The sequence below is a fragment of the Marmota monax genome, unplaced genomic scaffold, assembly GCF_021218885.2.
Source record: "Marmota monax isolate L192 unplaced genomic scaffold, Marmota_monax_Labrador192_F-V1.1 WCK01_AAM20220418_F8-fsc00108, whole genome shotgun sequence".
Lineage (NCBI taxonomy): Eukaryota > Metazoa > Chordata > Mammalia > Rodentia > Sciuridae > Marmota > Marmota monax.
In genome coordinates, this window is record NW_026694593.1 from 4,502,821 (window position 1) to 4,512,914 (window position 10,094).

A 10,094-nucleotide genomic window follows, 5' to 3' on the forward strand; every position below is an offset into this window, starting at 1 on the left:
GGGGCTAAAAACCCCGACAACTCTTGTTAAACAAGACTTTCAAGTACACTTGGCTAATGAGACAACTCAAAGCAGGGCCCTCAGAAACCTTCAGGATTCTGTAACCTTAGGCTCCAAATCCTCTGTTCAATCACCAGTGGCCAGTGAGTTAATCAATTATGAATTTGTAATGAAACTGCAATAAAATAACTCAAGACAAGGTTTGGGTAACAGGGGCGATGGCCAGCATCTCTTTTGGGGGGTTCTTCTTCCTGCCAAGGAAGGTGTAAGCCACATGAAAACTTAAAGTCTAAAATAATCAGTTAGCTTTTTCGCAACGGGTTTGCCACCAGAACACAGGTGTCGTGAAAACCACCGCTAAATCAAAGCCAAAATGGGAAAGGAAAAGACTCACATCAACATCGTTGTCATTGGACACGTAGATTCGGGCAAGTCTACCACTACTGGCCATCTGATCTACAAATGTGGTGGGATCGACAAAAGAACCATTGAAAAATTTGAGAAGGAAGCTGCTGAGATGGGAAAGGGCTCCTTCAAGTATGCCTGGGTCTTGGATAAACTGAAAGCTGAACGTGAGCGTGGTATCATCATTGACATCTCCCTGTGGAAATTTGAGACCAGCAAGTATTATGTGACTATCATTGATGCCCCAGGACACAGAGACTTTATCAAAAACATGATTACAGGCACATCTCAGGCTGACTGTGCTGTCTGATTGTTGCTGTTGGTGTCGGTGAATTTGAAGCTGGTATCTCCAAGAATGGGCAGACCTGTGAGCATGCCCTTCTGGCCTACACACTGGGTGTGAAACAACTAATTGTTGGTGTTAACAAAATGGATTCCACTGAGCCACCCTACAGTCAGAAGAGAGATGAGGGAATCGTCAAGGAAGTCAGCACCTACATTAAGAAAATTGGCTACAACCCCGACACAATAGCATTTGTGCCAATTTCCGGTTGGAATGGTGACAACATGTTGGAGCCAAGTGCTAATATGCCTTGGTTCAAAGGATGGAAAGTCACCCGTAAAGATGGCAGTGCCAGTGGAACCACATTGCTTGAAGCTTTAGATTGCATCCTGCCACCAACTCGTCCAACTGACAAGCCTTTGTGTCTGCCCCTCCAGGATGTCTACAAAATTGGCGGTATTGGTACTGTCCCTGTGGGCCGAGTGGAGACTGGTGTTCTCAAGCCTGGCATGGTGGTCACCTTTGCTCCAGTCAATGTCACAACTGAAGTAAAGTCTGTTGAAATGCACCATGAAGCTCTGAGTGAAGCTCTTCCTGGAGACAACGTGGGCTTCAATGTCAAGAACGTGTCTGTCAAAGATGTTCACCGTGGCAATGTTGCTGGTGACAGCAAAAATGACCCACCAATGGAAGCACCTGGTTTCACTGCTCAGGTGATTATCCTGAACCATCCAGGCCAAATCAGTGCTGGCTATGCTCCTGTACTGGATTGTTATCATTAACATTGCTTGCAAGTTTGCCGAGCTGAAAGAAAAGATTGATCGCCGTTCTGGTAAGAAGCTGGAAGATGGCCCTAAATTCTTGAAATCTGGTGATGCTGCCATCGTTGACATGGTTCCAGGAAAGCCCATGTGTGTTGAGAGCTTCTCTGACTATCCTCCTCTGGGTCGTTTCGCTGTTCGTGATATGAGGCAGACAGTTGCTGTGGGTGTCATCAAAGCAGTGGACAAGAAGGCTGCTGGAGCTGGCAAGGTCACCAAGTCTGTCCAGAAAGCTCAGAAGGCTAAATGAATATTACCCCTAATACCTGCCACCCCAGTCTTAATCAGTGGTGGAAGAACGGTCTCAGAACTGTTTGTCTCAATTGTCCATTTAAGTTTAATAGTAAACGACTGGTTAATGATAACAATGCATCGTAAAACCTTCAGAAGGAAAGGAAAATGTTTTGTGGACCATTTTGGTTTTTTGTGTGTGGCAGTTTTAAGTTATTAGTTTTTAAAATCAGTACTTTTTTTTTTTTTTTTAAATCAGTACTTTTTAATGGAAACAACTTGACCAAAAATCTGTCACAGAATTTTGAGACCCATTAAAACAAAGTTTAATGAGAAATAAATAAATAAAATAAAATAAAATAATCAGTTAAAAACAAAAGACAAGGAGTCAGAAATATATTTCCAAAGCGGAGCCCCTGGTAGGTTTAGTCCACAAGGGTATTGGAACTAGACAAAGGAAAGATGGCTCCCGTGGTTTATTTGAGGGGGTGCATCAAAGGCAGGGATAAGGGTTCGAGGGCAGAGTCTTGCTTCGTGTTGTCTTGCAGTCAGCTGGTTGCTTGGCATCTTGGCACGTCACACCCATCTCAGATGCTGTGTGGGACATGGCAGAGCAGAATAGAAATTCACAATGTCCCTGGGCAATTGACCAGAGAAAATGTGCCCTGGTCATTCCCAGACACCAGACGTTTTGATCCACTAGGCTTCGATGCGCGGTGACCTACATGCAACCCATGGATGGCTGGTGACATTTGGGGACCTTCCAAATTGGTGAACCTGATGTGCTATACCCAGAGAGGGCATGGAAGCTATGTGTCACCAGCTACCCACCCTCTCCCCCACCCTCCCCTCACCTCCCATCCCCACCCTGCCACACCTTGCCTACACATCTCTCCACTCTGTCCCTGAGTTGTATAAACTTTATAATACGACTGTTATCATAGAATAGCACTTCCCTGAGTTCTGAGGGAACTATCAAAGGCCAAGAGAGGTTGTGGGAGCCCTAGAATTTGTAGCTGGCCAGACAGAAGCACAGGCTCTGTAAGCACCCACTTTGTAGCTGACTCTGAGTGAAGGTGGGACCTGCTCTGAGTTAGTGTCAGAATTTTATTGAATTGTAAAGTACCAGTTGGTGTCAGAGAATTGGAGAATTCGTTAGAGAAAAGAAGGAACAGGTCTGATTTAAACCCAAGCTCCTTACCGGGGCGTAGTTTAAGAGTAGCTAAGGTTGTTATAAGAGCACAGGTGAGAGGGCAAAGGAGAGATGTCCCAACATTTAACATATTTCCCCTCCCTACTAACTCCTCTTACCCATCCTTCCCCTTTCCTGGTTTACCTCCCCTCCCTAAGAGGCCCCCTTCTGCTTCCATATCATTTGGAGAGGGCGGGTAGGCAGTACTGGGGATTGAACCCAGGGTCTCACACTTGCTAGTCAAGAGTCCTAGATTCCACATATGAGAGAAAACACATATGCAATGCTTGTCTTTCTGAGTCTGGTTTATTCTGCTTAACATGATGACCTCCAGTCCCATCCATTATCCTACAAATGACAAGATTTTATTCTATTAATGGCTGAATTGTGTGTGTGTGTGTGTGTGTGTGTGTGTGATCATATTTTCTTTATTCATCCATTGGTGGGCATGCATCTAGGCTGATTGGTTATTGTGAATAGAGTTGCAATACACCTGGTGGCAGGTAATAACACATTTGTAAGTTGATTCTGAGTCTCTCTGGTACATACCCAAGAGTGATATAGCTGGATCATATGATAGTTCTATTTTAGATTTTTGAGGAACCCCTATAGAGTTTCCCATAGTGGCTGTACTAATTTGCATTCCCACCAATAATGTGTCAATTCCTTTTTATCCATATCCTTTATAGCTTTTGTTATTATCATTTCTGATCATAGCCATTCTGACTGGGGTAGTTTGGGTTTGCATTTCCCTAATGGCTAATGAAGCTAAGCATATTGTTTTATAAATTTATCGGTCATTTTAGTTCTTCCAAAATCTTTCTTTATATGCATATTTTCTTCTATGGAAAGAAGGGGAAGAGAAGGAAAGAATATTACTTTTTTCAATTTCATTTTTTAGTTTTAGGTTGGCACATGTCTTTATTTTATATTTATGTGGTGCTGAGGATTGAACCCAGTGCCTCATGCACGCTAGGCGAGCGCTCTACCACTGAGCCACAACCCCAGCCCCAAGAATGTTATTTTTAAAAACAGTTAACTCCCTAGATGCTCCCAGCTTCAGGGGAAGATGAGGCAGGAGGATAGCAAGTTTGAGGCCAGCCTCAGCAATTTAATAAGACCCTGTCTCAAAATAGATAAATAAATAAAAAGGGCTGGGGATGTGGCTCGGTGATGAAAGCACCCCTGGGTTCAACCCCCAGTACTCCTCACCCTCTGAAAACAGAGGCAGCCTCTGAGAAATAGTGATTTCCTGTTTGCTCACGTTGCCCACCTCCCTGGCATTCCGCCAGCCCCTCCAGTTTGGCCTACAGCCAACACAACAGCTCCCACCACAACAGTTCTTGCCCAGTTCCCTGATGATACATGTAATAAATAATAATAAACATAATAAATAATAAGCATAATAAAATATGTCCTAAGTCAAGGGACATTTTCAGGTTTTTTTCTCTCCCCTTCCCTCCGCCACTATACTGGGGACTGAACCCAGGGACACTCCACCACTGAGCTATATCCCTGCCTCCCCCCATTTTTTTTCCTTCAATGTTTTTACTGGTACTTTATAGTTACACATAACAGGGACTCATTGTTGCACATTCATACATGCACACACTGTATCAATATAATGTGACCACTATCATTCCCTAGTATCCCCCCTGCACACACATATCCCTTTATTTATTTTTTTGGTGGAGGGGTTCTCACTAAGTTGCTCAGGCTGGCCTTGAACTTGTGATCCTCTGCTTCAGCTTCCAGAATCACCGGGATTTTTGAGAGTTTTGAGTTTTAAGAAGAAAATAAATTCCTCATTTCTGCTAGCAGATGGGATTTATGCAGGCTACAGACCTCATCGATTTCCTATTGGGTTCTTGTCTCCCAAATTTGAAGAATAAATTCCATGGACAATAATGAAAGGGAAGAGTGAATGGAGTAGGGTTTATTTAAGTGAGAAGAGAGAATTCTCACAATGCGGGAGGGGACCTAATAGTGGTTCAGGGGGTGCCTTCTAGGAAACTGTGGCAGTTTCCACCCCACCCCTGTCAAACCCAGATTCTTGCAATCAAGTCAGAAGATTTCAGACATGTTGCTCAGAGTAACAGGAATGACTTTACTGAAGATAGGAAAAGGGGAAGGGGACACTCTCAAGGAAGAATGGGTCCTCTCAGACAGGAGAGGGACAATGTGACTCTCCTACACCCCAGTTTTATTGGGGGTCCCAGAGAAGTTTCCAGAGAGTCCCACCCAGGTCCACCTCTTGACTTTTGACTGAAGTAGGATGACATCGAACTTTCAAGTCTTCAGTGCGATGACAACTCTAGGTCACTCTGGCTCATGCTGACCAATTCTAATTGGATTCTTTTTTTTAATATTTATTTTTAGTTGTAGTTGGACACAATACCTTTATTTTATTTATTTATTTTTATGTGGTGCTGAGGATTGAACCCAGGGCCTTGAACGTGCTAGGCGAGTGCTCTACCACCGCTGAGCCACAGCCCCAGCCCTGTTCTAATCCTACTCTTAACTATACATTCTTACAAATTTTATGATTAGGAGAACTTACCCTTATTTCCCTAAGTTTTAGGATCTGGTTGGTGAAAAGGTCACTAGAGTCTGCCACTTCAGGGTAACTTTGGTTTCCTCTTGTCAACATTATTTCAGGCCTACATTTCTCCAAACAGGGAGTTTGCTAAGAATGCGACATATCCTGTCCACTTAAACAAGGCAGAGCTGCAAGTAGATTGCTTCTTGGAAGAAGAAGCCTGTGGGGGTCAGCACAGTGGACCTTTTTATAAGAATTAACCTCATGTTCCCTCCACTCACATCTGTCTGTCCCTATCCCCACTACTCCCAGCATCCGGTCTTTCTCTTGGATTCCAAACTTATCTCTGTGGATCCTACAATCAACATATCTAAGAGAGACCTCCTTTTTCTTTTCTTTGCCCCTAACCACTCATTTCTCCATTCCCACTGTAAAGAGCATCTTCCCCTATTCCCTATTCAAGCTCAGAAACCTGGATGATGTCCTGAGTCCTTCTCTCCAAGGCCCAGGCTTCATCCAATAGCAGATCTTCTCACTCCCACCCCCCTCCACAGGGTACCCAGTATTGCTTTGCTTCTAAGGAAATTCCCCCACAGCCTCTATCTGATCCTCCGTATCAGACAATGCTAGTCCCCTGCCCACAGTCTTCCTGTGGCTCCCCACTGCCTCCAGAGTGATCCCCAGGCACACTGGAGTGGGTGAGGTACACTTGGTCCTCCCAGATCCTGAAGTCCTTACTTCTCCAGCCTCACTGCTCTCCGCCTGCCCAAGCCCACAGACACCTGATGTTCCCTGAACTTGCAGAGCAACTTCCTGCTGTCCTTTGACACACTGGGCACCTGCACTGTCTTCTCCTGGGCTTCATTTGCTGGGCCAACTCTTATTTGCCCCTCCCTAGGAACGGTTTCTTTTCTTTCTGTGGCATTAGGGATCACAACCAGGACCTCACCAAGGCCAGCGACACTCCGTCAATGAACTACACTCCCTGTCCCTGCCTGACAATTTCGTTATTAATCTACCGTACTTTTTCATTTCTAGACTCTTAAGAATTTGGATAACTGTCGATCCTAAACAGTTCAACACACTAATAAAGGAAGTATGGCCTGCCGTAATCCCACAACTATTTCTTTCTTTAGTCCCATGTTTTGGGCTTAGAATCAATATTGAACATTTGTAAATATTTTTACTTTGTTTTAAATTGTTGAAGGACCTTTATTTTATTTATTTGTACTTGATTGTGAGAATCGAACTCAGTGCCTCACACATGCTAGGCAAGCACTCTATCACTGAGCCACAACTCCAACCCTTGTAAATATTTTTAAATGGTGTTTTTTATCACTCATAGCATACCAAAACAAAAATAAGCTTTCTTAAGTCACAATTCTGTAAAAATTGCTGCTACTTCATCCCACCCTACTCATTGCCAAAATCTTCAGGTAACTGCTTGGATGGCCCTCAAACTAGGTGTCTTTACAAAACAAGGGGGACTTTAACTCTGAGTTCAACAAAAGCAATGTTAAGAAAACAGAGCCGGCCCTTGAATGACAACAATATACCAGAACTTAAGAATACATCAAAACATCCACAGCACCCTGCGGTTTGATGGTGGCATAGGAGCATATAATTATCCTCACGTGTTTCAACTGTAAAATTGGGATGGTCATCTCACATGATTATTCAGATAATTAAGTGCTTTGAACTGGAATTTAAAAGTTGGGAGTCAGAAGCATATAGACGGTGTTTAAAACCATGGAGTTGATGAGATAAACTTAGAGAGAGGTTTTAAGAAAGCAAAGACCCCAGCCCTCCTTTCAAATGTTTCCCCCTCATTTGTTCACCCAACTTTTGAGTGCCTTTCACCCGCCTACAGTTTGTGCTAGGCGCCAGAGATGCAGGAATAAGCAAAAGTAACAAGGAAAGAGATTACCTCTCCCAAGGGAACCAGGCAGTACACAAATGCATAATGAATTACAGGCTACGATAATTGCTTTAAATGAAAAGTTTCCACTCCTACAGGAAAAATTAATGAGGACCTAATTTAGATTAAATGAAATTATGTATGTAAAGCACTTGGCATAATGTCTGACACACAGTAGGCACTGTGCTCAGAGAAGGCCTCACTAAGAAAAGTGGCAGGTACATCACTTTCTGGTGAGTTAGACAGGGAGGGAGTGGGGACAGAGAAACACACACCAGAAGGGCCTGAGGCCTGGGGCACTACGGGAGCTGGAAAGGGACCTGCAGGGCTAGAGCCCAAGACAGTGAGAAAGGCGACCAGCTGATACTGGTCACTCTAAGGTAGACATCCCTGCCCCCAAGGTGAGTAAAATGACTATAAGAACATACAATGCCCACTATTGTGTATAATTATAATGCTCCAATAAAAAATGAAAATAAAACATAAATAAATAAAGGAACACACAAAGACTCTAGATACTATTTCAAAATGCTAATGATGAAAATTAATTGCATCAGCCTGAAAATAAGCATGCAGCTCCTCTTCTCAAACCCTCTTTCAGTCACCCTTTTCCCATCACTCGAAGGACACATGCACCTCTGCCTATCTGGAACTTTACTTTGGTGCACTACCCTGCAAAATGCACCCTTCCCGAGGGAGACCTGTGGCAACACTAAGGGAACTTCACAAGAAATAGTAAAACCTTTTACTTGATTGTCAAGATGCGGGAACAAGGACTGGTTGTGCTTCTCACCATAATAATATCTCCCCCTCCAGCACACACAGACAAGATACTTGCATTATCAATTTTAAAGTTATTTTTAATTCACAAATAAAATTGTATATATTTATAATGTACAGAATGATTTTTTTCAAAGTTTATAGACATTGTGGAATGGCTAAATTAACCTCGCATATCACTTTTTGTGATGAGAACACTTAAAATTTACTTTCATGCAGGGTGTGGGGTGCACTCCTGTAATCCCGGCGGCTCAGGAGGCTGAGTCAGGAGGATCAGAGTTCAAAGCCAGCCTCAGCAGTGGTGAGGTACTAAGCAACTCAGTGAGATCTGTCTCTAAATAAAATACAAAAATGGGCTGGGGATGTGGCTCAATGGTGGAGTGCCCCCTGAGTTCAATCCCCAGTACCAAAAAAAACAAAACAAAACAAAACTGCTCTCAGTTATTTTCAAGTATATGATATTACTATTGAATGTTATACATAATATAATATTGTTATTAACTATAGTCAGCATGTGTAAGTTCTCCTGAACTCGTCCTTCCTATCTAACTGAAATTTTACAGCCTTTGACCAATATCTCCCCAACTCTCCGTCTCTGGAAGCCACCCTTTTGCTCACTGCTTCTGTAAGTTGTTACACATGTGCCATCATCTAGTGCTTGTCTTTCTGTGCCTGGTTTATTTCACTTAACATATGTCCTCCAGGTTCATCGTTGTTGCAAATGACAGAATTTACTTCTTAAGACTGAATATTATTCCTTTGTGTTTATGGACACATTTTCTTAATCCATTCATCCATTGGTGACACTAGGTTGATTCCATATCTTTATGAAACAACAAATTTCAAGACACTAGGTGTCTAGTGATGAAGGACGGTGATCCTTGAGAGTCAGGGAATAAATGAGAAGAGGTCCCCGCAGTTAAAGAGAGTGTGCAGGCTGGGTACAGAACAGGACTCTGTGAACTGAGGAAATGCAGCTGACAGCACAGGGGACCACTGTGGCTGGCGTATGCAGGACAGAGTGCTGGGGAGGAGGGACCACACAGATGCCACAGTCTGGCTGGGCAAAATAACCGGGAGTTGATAAGCAACTTGAAGGTTGAAGCAGAACTGCTTTATTACGGAACAACAGCGGTATATATACCTAACTGATTACACACAGCTTGACTCAATTAGCATTATCCAGATACAACAACCGGCCAATAAGGAATCCCCACCATCTTAATGGCTCCATGGTGTTTAACCACTCCTCCTGGCAAACTGCCAGGCGCCATCTTGACTTGATTGCGGAGCCCCCAACATCTCCCCCCTTTTGTTTCATTAAACAACAAGTATGTGGTTTAGGGACCGTGCCTGTCTTAGGTTGCCCAATACTACATATGGTCCTTACCCGTCATTGGATGGCGTGACCTCAAATCTCAGCTTAGGTTGGTACCATTGCAATTGGATCTTACCCGTCTTTGACTACTAGCCCAATATATTTAGCCACACTTGTGGATCTGTGTAATCTATACAAACACCATAAACAAACTGCCACAAGCAGAAGGAGGAGAATACAAAATGCCACAATTCCAAGCCATTGACGGCTCCAAGTGAGAAGCCTTTGGAAAAACTGTACCTCCAATGATGGCCCCGGGGGAGTGTCCCGGACTCCAACTGCCACAGGGCCACACAGGGAGCAAGAGCCTGTGAGACTGTGCCTCCAGGTTGGGTGGGCAGGTCCAGGCTCGGGTTCGTGGCAGTGGCGTCCTGCTCCCTGGGCAAGGGGCAGGGAAGGGCCAGGGGCCACCACCGCTGCAGGCTGGAAAGTCCCTGCTGCGCCACGACCAGCTTGCGCACGCGGCGACCGCTGCACCATGCTGCCTCATGCACCCTCTGGTGACAAAAAGTGGTTAGTAGCAGCCTTTTTTTGTAACTCCTTCCCT

General features: G+C 44.0%; 1 pseudogene; it reads left to right on the top strand.

Annotated features, from left to right (window-relative positions):
* The first annotated feature begins 312 nt into the window (after nt 1-312).
* Nucleotides 313-1,766, top strand: LOC124077406 (elongation factor 1-alpha 1-like; annotated as a pseudogene).
* The last annotated feature ends 8,328 nt before the right edge of the window (nt 1,767-10,094 follow it).